General features: G+C 42.3%; 1 long non-coding RNA gene across 1 annotated transcript; it reads right to left on the bottom strand.

The window, feature by feature from the left end:
* Window positions 1–1,969: 1,969 nt before the first annotated feature.
* LOC122219191 lies at window positions 1,970–9,074 on the bottom strand. The gene is made up of 5 exons (XR_006202293.1): window positions 8,662–9,074; window positions 7,033–7,091; window positions 6,135–6,261; window positions 3,409–3,765; window positions 1,970–2,169 (listed from the first exon to the last, which is right to left on the bottom strand). It is a non-coding gene; the product is annotated as an uncharacterized LOC122219191 (long non-coding RNA).
* Window positions 9,075–11,033: the final 1,959 nt, after the last annotated feature.

Here is an 11,033-nt window from a genome sequence, read left to right as displayed (position 1 = left end):
CAAGTCTCACTGTGACATCACTCGGGAAGTCCAGGCTTATCCAACTTTTCCATGGGCAGAAATTGCCCTGGGGATTTCAGATCCACCTCATTTGGAAAATTCAGAAAATTATGTAGAAGTCCCATCAAGAAAACCTTTGATTTAAAAGCTAATTAAGAGTCATTTATTAACTTTCTCATACATTTTTTAAAAGGGACGTATGTACATATAAGCATTTCCTTTAAAAATAAAAAAGGCTCAGGGCTGAAAATCACTTTTCTTCCCCAATTAGTTTGGCAAAGAGTTAAGCCACAGTAAACAAGCTACCATATTTCTCAATAAATATGGGATATTCAGTTTCATTTAGAAGTTTTTTTCAGTATTTTATTTTGGTTTGCCTGAGGTCAAATTACAACTTCAACCAAAATTATAATCCTTTTACCAAAGATTATTTGGTCCATTTCACTCACATTAAACAAATATAGTTTCTCAAGTGTATTTCTCAGGTATATTTTACGATGTAGGCGAGATAAAAGTTTCCCTCGACCCTCTTACGGTCCCTGGCTGGGCATGAAAATTAAATCGACAAAGATTAACAAGAGAAAAACATACAGATTTTACTGAATTTGTGCAGGTATACAGAAGCCTTCGCAAGAGGATGAAAACCCGAAGAAGTGACCAGCGCAGGAAATTTTCATATTGTATAGACAAAGAAATAATAAATTTGTGAAGGATCCAGAAGACAAAGAGGTTTGGGCTAGGGATCGTAAAATGAAGAAGAAATAACAAGGTTTGTTTATACAGCTTTCTCAGCCCAATTCCCTGTGTTTGGTGATAAGGATGTCTCCCTTCCTCCTGGTGGTGGGAGCTTGCACATAGGAGATTTATTTCCTGCTTTCAGAGGAACAAGGTGGGTAGAGAGAGGTCAGAGTGACCTTCCTGCTTCTGCTGTTTTCTCAAATTCCTTCAGCCTAAGATATTCAGTGTGGCAAGGTGCCATATTTGGGGGATAGCATGTTCGGAACCCCATCAAGGGCAACCTGTGAGGTGTCTCCCCCAATAATTCAGAAACTAGCTATGACCCCCCCATTCCCCCCTCAGAATTAAACTATGAAGACAAGACAGTATGGACCATAACAGAAAGAAGAAAAGTTTGACTGAAAATATTAGCACATCTAAAGGAAGAACGTGTCACATGAAAGCTTTGCTATCCTTCACCTTCTCCCCGGGGAAAGATAAGGAAGGGCCTAGGAGCAATGGAAGGAAAGGAAAAGAGTAAGGGTCGAAGGCCAACTCGAGGGGACCTATCCTGGCCTAATGCTCTCAAACATGGGAATCACCAGCTATCTTGCTCTCGTTGTCTATTTCTGTGCTTGCCCAGCTAACTCAGATCGTCAGTCATCCGCTATCCTGCTGAGAAAGTACAAATTAGCTTGGACTGAGAAAGTAAACATATGGCCAGCCATTCATCAAGTTGGGCTAACAGACATGAGAGAGCCAGCTGCGAAGTTTATGGGAAACAACACTCCTCCCAAGGACATGCCGCAGCTATAAAGTGTCATGCAACCTTCTTGTTGGAGTGACCACTGCTTCTTTTTCACCGAGAAGCATTCTTCTCTAATAGCATAGGTATCAGAAATATTGTGGTTGGGATTAATCAGTAAGGAGGAAACAGTCCATTTTGCCTAGAGGATCTCAGTCGTTTTGATACAGCGAAGCTGCCTCGATTTCCAACCCAAATGTGAGGGGTGTCTGGGCACAATATTCCACATCTATCTGAACTTTGTTGTGTCCAGAGAAACAGTGTTGCCGTTCCACATCATAGTCCAAACTCGATGGTGAGCCTTTCCTCACAGCCCTGAACTTAATGTGCACCGTAATTCCACTTTTTCTCATATCCTGTAATAACTCAGCTCTGCCTCCAATGGCTGAGATGTTTCATAGTTCCTCTGGAGTTCAGCGTCTCACATTACAATGCTTTTACATTGTGAGAAATGTGATTTTTTTTTTTTTTTTAGATGTCAGATCTGTTCCTGTTGGTCTTGGGCTGATGAGCTAAGACATCCCGTAGGTCTGCCATAGTAGAGAGTGTTCCATGGGAGCATTCATATTTCTCACTGCATGTTAGTTCTTTTTAGCTTCTTAAAATTTCAGTCCTTGCCCGTAGTGAGTCTAGCCCAGGAGATAGATCTGTTATTAGGAAACAAGAAAATGAATTTTTAATCCCGCATCACAGCTAAGGGCCTCCCTATAGCATCAAATTAGTCACAAACAAGCAGCTTGTGGGTATGTTAGAAGACAGCCCCAGAGACCATCTTGTATGAACAAGAATATAGCCCTCTAACTTCTGCACATTCCAGATTGTTCCCGTTTCTTTTGATAACCATAAAGTTACCTACAGACATACTTTGGCTCACTAAGCTTCAGAGACTTGACAGAATTTTTGTCGAGGAAGTATGAGAATCGATACTTTAAATTTTTTTGGAGCGGGGGAAGTACTTTATGTTTTGGAAATCAATTCATTAAAAAGCAGTTTTAAACAGAGAAAGTGATTTGCAAAGCATTCTTCCTTCTAGGTTTTCTCCAAATATGAGATCTCTCAGAGTGGTTTTTTGTTTTTGTTTTTGTTTTTTGTTTTTTGTTTTTTGTTTTTTTTTTTGTTTTTTTTTGTTTTTTTTTGAGAGAGAGTGAGCACACGCATTGGCGAAAGGCAGGGGGAGAGGGAGAGAAAAGAGAATCTCAAGCAGGCTCCTTGCCCACCACAGATTCCACCCTGGGGCTTGATCTCATGACCTGAGATCATGACTGGAGCCAAAATCAAAAGTTGGCTGCTTAACTAAGCACCTGAGCCACACAGACGCCCCTGGATTTTTTTCAAACTGGCCTCTGCTGAGTGCTTTGGTTCTGTGGAGGCATTGCAGGGGCTGCTGTGGGGCTGAAATGAGCCCTGGCTTTACACTAAGCAGCTTATCCAAGAGTTTGCCTGAATAATATGCTTAGCTAGTGAAAAATAAAGTTTAGAAATCACTGCCTTAGAGCCTTTGATAACCATCCACTTTGTAAAGTAGGGTGCACTGGTTTTAGAATCACAGGAGCCATCGATGCTCCCAATTGCCGTTTGGGGGGGTGGGGAATGTGCTTCTTGAGAATTTTGGCTTTGAATAAGCGGTTGGGAACTGACTGGGCTTAGAGCTCAGCTCAAATCTTTCTGACCTACTTAAGTTGGCTTACAAGAAAAACAAGATACCAGAGTGAAGTTCCGTTTCTATCCAACAGAGGGCAGTAGTGCAAATGTTAACTTGGACATGAGAGAGCCCCGAAGGATGGAGGGCTGAGGACAGGCTTGGTCTATTTAGATTTGCCCAGAATAAAGCAGGTAACCACATTGTTTTGAACACTTCCCAGAACCTGGGCTCATTCTTTTCTTACCTTTCATCCATCAGTCTTCTAACAAAGCTGGGGTCCTTTTTGTTTTTGAAGTGAGCATTCTGCCTTTGAGAGCCAGGTTAGTAGCTGTTCAGGAGGCCCCTGGACTCTGATGGGCCCGGAAGCCCTGATGTGATTGCTCTCTCCTGGGCTCTGGGAAGCCTGGAACTTCTCTGGAAGACCGGTAGGGGACTGGGCGGGCCTTTGCACGTGGTGTGACCAGCTCACACTGTTTACATCTCTGAGCTCCAGCTCAGCCCTGAAAGCAGCATGGAATTTGCACAGCTGCTGATCTCCATCTGACGACAGAGAGCGTCATCAGCTAAACAACCTGTTTGTGTGTTTCAACTGTAAAATATCCTGGAACACAAAAACAAAATTCAAAACTTTTTTTTCTAACATTGACATCATGCTTTAAGTTGACCTATTTCTTCTAAAAGCACTCCGTAAGAAAGCGAAAAGCTTTCTCAAATACATCCGGCAGGTCAGGCTTTCTTCTCATTGGCTTAGGACTGTATCAATGCTTCCTACTAGTGCCCAGTGTAGATTCCTGAGCACACTGCTGCCCTCCACAAAGCTGGGGTCCTGGTAGCGACTGAGAAGTGACAGAAGGGATAGTGGGAAAGGAACTAACAGCACGTGCCACAAAGCTATAGAATTCCTCTAGCATAAAGTGAATCACATGAATCAATGGTGGCATAAAAATAATTTTTTAGTTGTTGTTAATATCATGGGGATTACTCACTAATTCAACAGGTGTTTATTTTAATTTTTTTTAACATTTATTTATTTTCAAGAGACAGAGACAGAGTGCCAGTAGGGGAGGGGGGGGACAGAGAGAAAGGGAGACACAGAATCCGAAGCAGGCTCCAGGCTCTGAGCTGTCAGCACAGAGCCCGATGCGGGGCTCGAACCCACTAACTGTGAGATCATGACCTGAGCTGAAGTCGGATGCGTAACCGACTGAGCCACCCAGGTGCCCCTTCAACAAATATTTTTTAAACATCTGAAATGTTCTAAGTCTATGAATTCTACTTTGACCCATTTTGGTTGTGGATTCAAGACAATCTAACTGAATTCAGCCATGAAGATATGTCTTGCTATCCTTTGATGGTATACTACATTGGTCAAACCAGACGATCATTTGGAAAGTCATGATGGATGAAATAAAACACACACATAAACAAAGATGTGAAGTAATCAGGTTAAAACAGTTTCCCCATTTACTGGGTCAATTAAAGACTAAAAAGCCTTTTTTAAAAACAAATTGTCTTGAGACTGAGATCCAAGGTTAAAAGGAAAGGACTTTCTCCCTGGTAATCTTTGGCGGCGAAACAAAGGGATGGGTTGGAATTTCACAGAATTAATATGATAGCTCTTGTTCTCTGATCACTAATGAATAACCTGGATGAAATAAACCTCTCTTCTTTGCCAAGGTGCTTTTCATCCCTTTTGATGAACTAATAATCATTTACCTACAGCAATGCAGACTTATTGGCACAGAAATGTGATTCATATTCAGAAAGAACAGCGCATTAAAAATAGGAACAGCAAGGAGGGGACTAAACAGATGGTATTCCAGGACCGTCAGCTCTGACGTACAAATTTAATCCTCTATTGTCATAACTGTCAAGGGACTATCCAAATCCTTGATTTTACTGGAATTCAGTTGTATTGACTGTTCACAAATAAATGGGTCATTGGCTGAAGATGAAAAATCTTTTGTACTATGGTGAAGACTTTTACTATGAAGTACCTTTATCAGGATTCAATCTGCCTCAGAGATTAGAATAGTAGGAAAGAGCAATAGAAAATTACCAAAGAGGCCAGGATTCCGGATTTCACTTGCATTGTTATCTGAATCTCTGGCTCGATTAAGTCTCTCACAGATGCGCTATGATTGGAGGGTAACGGGTCATTTCCCACAAACTCCTGTCCAGTCTTACAGTGCTCTTTATCACTGGAGTCCTTGATGGAGGGTGGAGTCTGGGGCCAGAAGAGTTCAAGGGGGTGACAAGTCACCAAGTGACCCCTGACTTGTGTCAGTGTCTGACCCCTGACTACTTAGTGAATTCGGTCAGTTTCATCATCTAAAAGGATACTAATTTTAAAGACAATTATAAATTCATTAATTGATTGAAACATAAACTCCTTGGGTCTCCTGGGTGGCTCAGTAGGTTAAGCACCTGACTTCGGCTCAGGTCATGATCTCACGGTTCGTGTGTTCTAGCCCCACATGGGGCTCTGTGCTGACAGCTCGGAGCATGGATCCTGCTTCAGATTCTGTCTCTCTCTCTGCCCCTTCCCCACTCATGCTTTGTCTCTCTCTCTCTCTCTCAAAAATAAATAAACATTAAAAATATTTTTTTTTAAAAAGAAAGAAACATAGACTCCGTTAAGTATATAGCCTCCTTCTATAACATCCCTGGAAAGCAGTTATGAAAATATTGAATGCCAGCACCCACAGGAATTTAATCATTTCCCAAAGTAACTCATTTAATTTTCTAGCAAATGTAATTGTTTGGGATATTTTAAATAAACATGTATTTTTTTTAAATAAACATGTTCTTCTTATTTAAATAAAAACGTTTAATTTTAAATAAACATGCTTTTTAAAATTTTAAATAAACATGTATTTTATTTTCTTATTTTAAATAAACATGTATTTCTGTGTAACTCATACAATGGTCTAAGCTCTGCCCTCTGCAGATAGGAAAAATAATTCTTACCCTCCCACATCACAGTCTTTTGGTTGTTTGAAGGCACCCGTCTACCTCTCTTAATTAAACCCTGGATCTTTCTTTAATCATTCTTCAGACAGTTGAGTTTCAGATCCCATCACCATCCTACATGGAGCTGTAAGGAAAAAGCTCCTAAAAGTCAATATTTAATTTAAACATGGTAGTTCTCAACACCATCCCCAGAATTTTGATTTAATAGTCCTGGATTGGGACCCAGACATTGGTAGTTTTTAATTCTCCCCAAATGATTCTAATTTCATCAGGGGCTGAGAAGACTGTGCTCCTTCCCTGAACTTAGCACCTCTGGTGTGGAGAGCTGCGACAGGCCGATAAAATAGCTGCTTTCCTGGTTCTGGACACCAACGTTCTGTTGACACAACCTATGTCATATACGGGATTTTAGTGACAGTTATATACACTCTGGGCTCAGACTGGGTTTAAGGTTAACACAAAGGCTTATGTATTCGTCTGGTAAGTTTCTGTTAACTTACACCTTCCTGGTTCTATAGAAATGGAGTTGATTTTTGGACCTAAGTCCAGAAATTTTGTTTTTACTTCTTGCCTGTCACTGTATTATTAGTAATAACAACGGAAATAGTATTTGAGTGTAACCGTGTGCTCAACATGGCACTAAATCCATAGTCTTTTTTTTTTCTGCCCATAATTTTACTTTGCAAAAGGCATAAAAATGCTAATACCTGCTTTTAGCATACAAATGTTTAATTTACAAGAGTGCAAATTGATCAAGATCAACACTTGAATATGAAATTTAATTCCAAGTTTTAGAAAAAGTAGATTGAATTTCAACAAACTTAATTAAAATGTCATCCAATCTTTGGAAATACAAATGCTGCTGGACAGGCTGTTACTGTCGTCTGTTGCTCACCTGAGGTTTTTTTGTTCCTCGGTTTTAATCCATTATCTTGATGGAATCTCACTGCAGTCCTGTGGGAAAGAGATTATTGCTAACCCCATTTTACAGGTGAGAAAATTGAGATTTGGATAGATTAAATTGGTTCCCTTACTCCAGTCTATTAAAACCATTTTAGGGTTCCAATTCTATCAGACTAGTGTATATTCTGTCTTTATATCCCTACCACAAATGTAGATTTTCTTCAACACTCACAGATGTGATCTGGGCACCATATAAATCCCCTTAAGATAGTTGTAAAGCTGTGGAGCAGGAGGGAGCGTCGGTGCTGAGTCTTTCCACTAGAGACCTCCATCCAGGATGCATTAACCAGCATGGTAGAGCTATATCGCTGCAAACAACTACGAATCCATTAATAGGGACACATCTTTCCCTTTTGTCTGCAAGGATGTCATGGGACCCTTGGTCAAAACCATGCCAAAATCTGTATTCACTGTTCCTATTTCTCTCGTAAACCCATCAATTAAGGAAATGAGCACTGTCCAGATGGACTTGTTCTAATGAACCAGATGCTGTCTCCAGAAAGCAGCACGTCTCCCAGGGATCACCATGTCACTACATCACGGACCATCCTTTTAATACATCGCCCTAGGATTTTATCTAGTACTAACATCATCTTGCTGATCCACAGTTTCCTGAGACCAAATCAGTATGTTATATGTGCTTCTTTTTCTTTTCTGGATACTTTCCTTGCTCTCTCTGACTGCTCAAAGATCATGATAGGTAGTTAAGAAACCTCTCTGTTTCCATCCTCATTTGCCCGAGTCAGAGAAACCTGACCCCCTCTGCTTGGTGACATGCCATCCGCTTCACCTCTTCTGAAAACTACCCACAAATCTTGGACTTCCATTGACCTGCCTTTCCCCCTCTGAAAAGCCTTCACTGCAGAGAACACCACACTTGGGCTATTCTGCGATCTCTCTGAAATCTATCAACATTACCTCACTTGCCCCGGGCAGTGGGCAGATTTCTTCCTTGTTCTTCTTGCTCAAATAAAACTCAAAACCCCTCCTGTAATTTCCCTTTGTATTTTCCTTATATTGAGTTTTGTATCCTTTTCAAGTCCTAGCTCATTCTGGGCGGTAGCCTTCCTGATACCTTAAGCTCATAATTGTGTGCTAAATGCAAGTTTAACCCCAAACTATGAATGCAAGGCTAACAAGTCACATATCAATTCCAGCATCAAGAGGAAATATGTTATGTGCCCGATCTTTCTCGTTTTACGAGCAGGTCGACCACCTCTACACCAAATTCAAATTACATCATATATGAAAGCACTCTTCTCAGAACTTTCTCGATAGGCGTGTATCGTCTTTCTTTATGTGCAGAGAAGCAGGTACCCTAGACGCTTAGAGAAGCTAAAGAGTGATAAGGGTCATGGATCCCCCGCATAGAGTCTGATGCTGAGTTGAGGCCTCTTTGCGGCCATCCCAGCTGATTCTCAGATAAGCTGTCAAAGACAACGGTCTCCAGCCCTGTTCAGTGCTAACATGAGTGACACTATTCTTCCAGGAGCCTGCAGCATTAATAAGAAACTCTATAGGCCACTGTGGTGTGTCAAAGACTCAGGAAAAGCCTACTCACTTTACTGGGAAGTGCTTTGTTCCAGAAGATGATATTAACAATTACTAATATTTTTGAAACCCTCTTATCACCAGCCAAGCCCAAGTTTTTTGGAACGGTGAGTCACTTCAAGCTTGCTTTTGGAGGCCAAAGAGTTGAAAGGTCTTCAATCAATGAGGAGGCTACTACGCAAGGACTTTGGATAGTCAACAGAGAGACTGATTATTTCAGTAGACTGTGGCTTCTGATCTCCGAATAGAAGGTTAGCCAGTTGCACACCGCGATCAGCAAGGTCCCTTCCACAGCAGATACGATTTTAAGCCACATGCTCCCAGAGTTATGGTTGCCCACAAAATGCCCTCTCCCCGTCTCTCTGCCGTCCCCACACTGCCCCATCCCTGACCTATATAAGCCTGCATGTGGCATGCAGACAGTCTCCCTCTCCCACTTTGTCTTGTCATGGCATTATGCAGTCACCCACAGGAGAGGTACTCCTCATTCGCATGCCTGCCTACAAATCTGGGCATGAAAATTTGCTCTGCTCTCTGTGGGGCCAGTGACAGGGCCATGGCCCTGCCCAGGCATTCTGGTCTTTAGTTAAGGGATCAGACATCTTTTTTCTTTTCTTTTTTTCAACTGACCCGTCACCTGAGCAAATGACAGAATCTTACCTGCACCCAGAAATTCCCTTCCTGCCCTCTTCTAACCATCCCCACTTCCCTCAACAAGGATCAACAGCACCCTGGCCTCCCAGCATAGATTGCCTGACCTGTTCTTGAACTTGGTCTAGATAGACTCATAGAGCTGACACACTTTGGCATCTCACTTCTTTTTCAGCTGTGTCTGTGAGATTCACTCATGCGGTTGCGTGAAGTCATCAATTGTTTACTCTCATTGGTGGATCATGTTCTATTTGATGACTATTCTCGATTTCTTTGTCCTCTCTACTGTTGGTGTACATTGGGTAATTTCCAGTTTGGGGACTATTACAAACAGCGCTCGCTGCTTTTAAGACTTCAGGCTTTGGTGATCATCTGTACCCATTTCTGTTGGGTAAACATTCAGGAATAGAATTGCTAAGTCACAGGGTATGCACGTGTCCTGCCTTACTAAATACTGTTTGCTTGTTGTCATTTCCTCCTCCACCTCCTCCTCTTTCTTCCTCTCTTCTTCCTCCTTTTTTTCTTCTTTTTCAAGCATATATTTAACAACACATAAAAAACAAACGAACAAAAACCCGTGTACTGGCCTTACACCCCTATGTTTACAGATAAAGGATAAACCTTCACCAGCTTGATTGCCAGAAATGAAGAGACCTGAAGCTGTTCCCTAGCTTTTTCTGGGAGTTCTCAACGAGGCATTTGCTCCACTGTGCCTGATTTATCATCTTGAAACTCCCAGGAGAAGGAAGCTCTGGACCCGGCTCTCTAGGGTGCCCGCCTCTGTGACCCAGAAGGGACAGGGTGTGCTGCTTTGCTGCTCAGTAGAACTGGACAGTCACTACCCTCCGTGGCCCACAGCACAGTGGAGACCAGGAGTATTTCCATATATGGTGTAACATGACAGACAGGGGCTCCTGGGTGGCTCAGTTGGTTAAGCAGCCAACTTCAGCTCAGGTCATGATCTCTTAGTTAGTGAATTTGAGCCCCAGATCGGGCTCTCTGCCTGGAGCCTGCTTTGGATTCTGTGCCTCCTTCTCTCTCTGCCTGTCCCCTGTTCATGCTCTGTCTCTCTCTCTCTCTCAAAAATAAATACACATTAAAAAATAATTTTAAAAATCTACTTTATACATGACGGGAAATACTGCACAGAGCATAACTCGCATTATTATCACTAGGTGTGGCGTCTCTCTGGGAGCCCGACCAGCCCAGGCTCGTCCTTCCCCTTGTAGAGCTGCCTCCCTGCCTGCCTCCCCTACCCCTGCCCCCGAGGGCCTGGAGAGCTGGCTCCTTCCACTAAAATACTGCTATGTTCTTCCTGTCAATGGCCTGGCACATTTTTATGCCAGCATAAGGGTCGCTCTTGCTTATCCTGATTGTACAGAGAAAAATTCAGCTAAAGGGCCTATCTCTCTCTCTATCTCTCTATCTATTGGCATCCAAAGACCCTGAGCCTGAACCTGAACGTGCCATCCACCCTGTTGTTGCAGGGTGACCTTGAGTATGTCACTCAACTCCTGGTTTCTCACCTTCCTCATCTATAAATTCAGATTACTAAAAGCTGTCAGCTCTCAGGATACATCTGGAGAGCCTAAGAAATGATACAAGTAAAGTGTTTCAAACCCAGGCTGGCAGACGCTCAGCACGGACATGTTAGCTAGAATGACCTCATTCTAACTAACTTCTCAAAGGCATCTGCGGTCACGTTGTGGTCATTTTGGTGCCCACAGCCCG

The sequence above is a fragment of the Panthera leo genome, chromosome B2 (genome assembly GCF_018350215.1).
Source record: "Panthera leo isolate Ple1 chromosome B2, P.leo_Ple1_pat1.1, whole genome shotgun sequence".
Taxonomy (NCBI): Eukaryota; Metazoa; Chordata; class Mammalia; order Carnivora; family Felidae; genus Panthera; species Panthera leo.
This window is presented reverse-complemented; position numbering and strand designations above follow the sequence as displayed.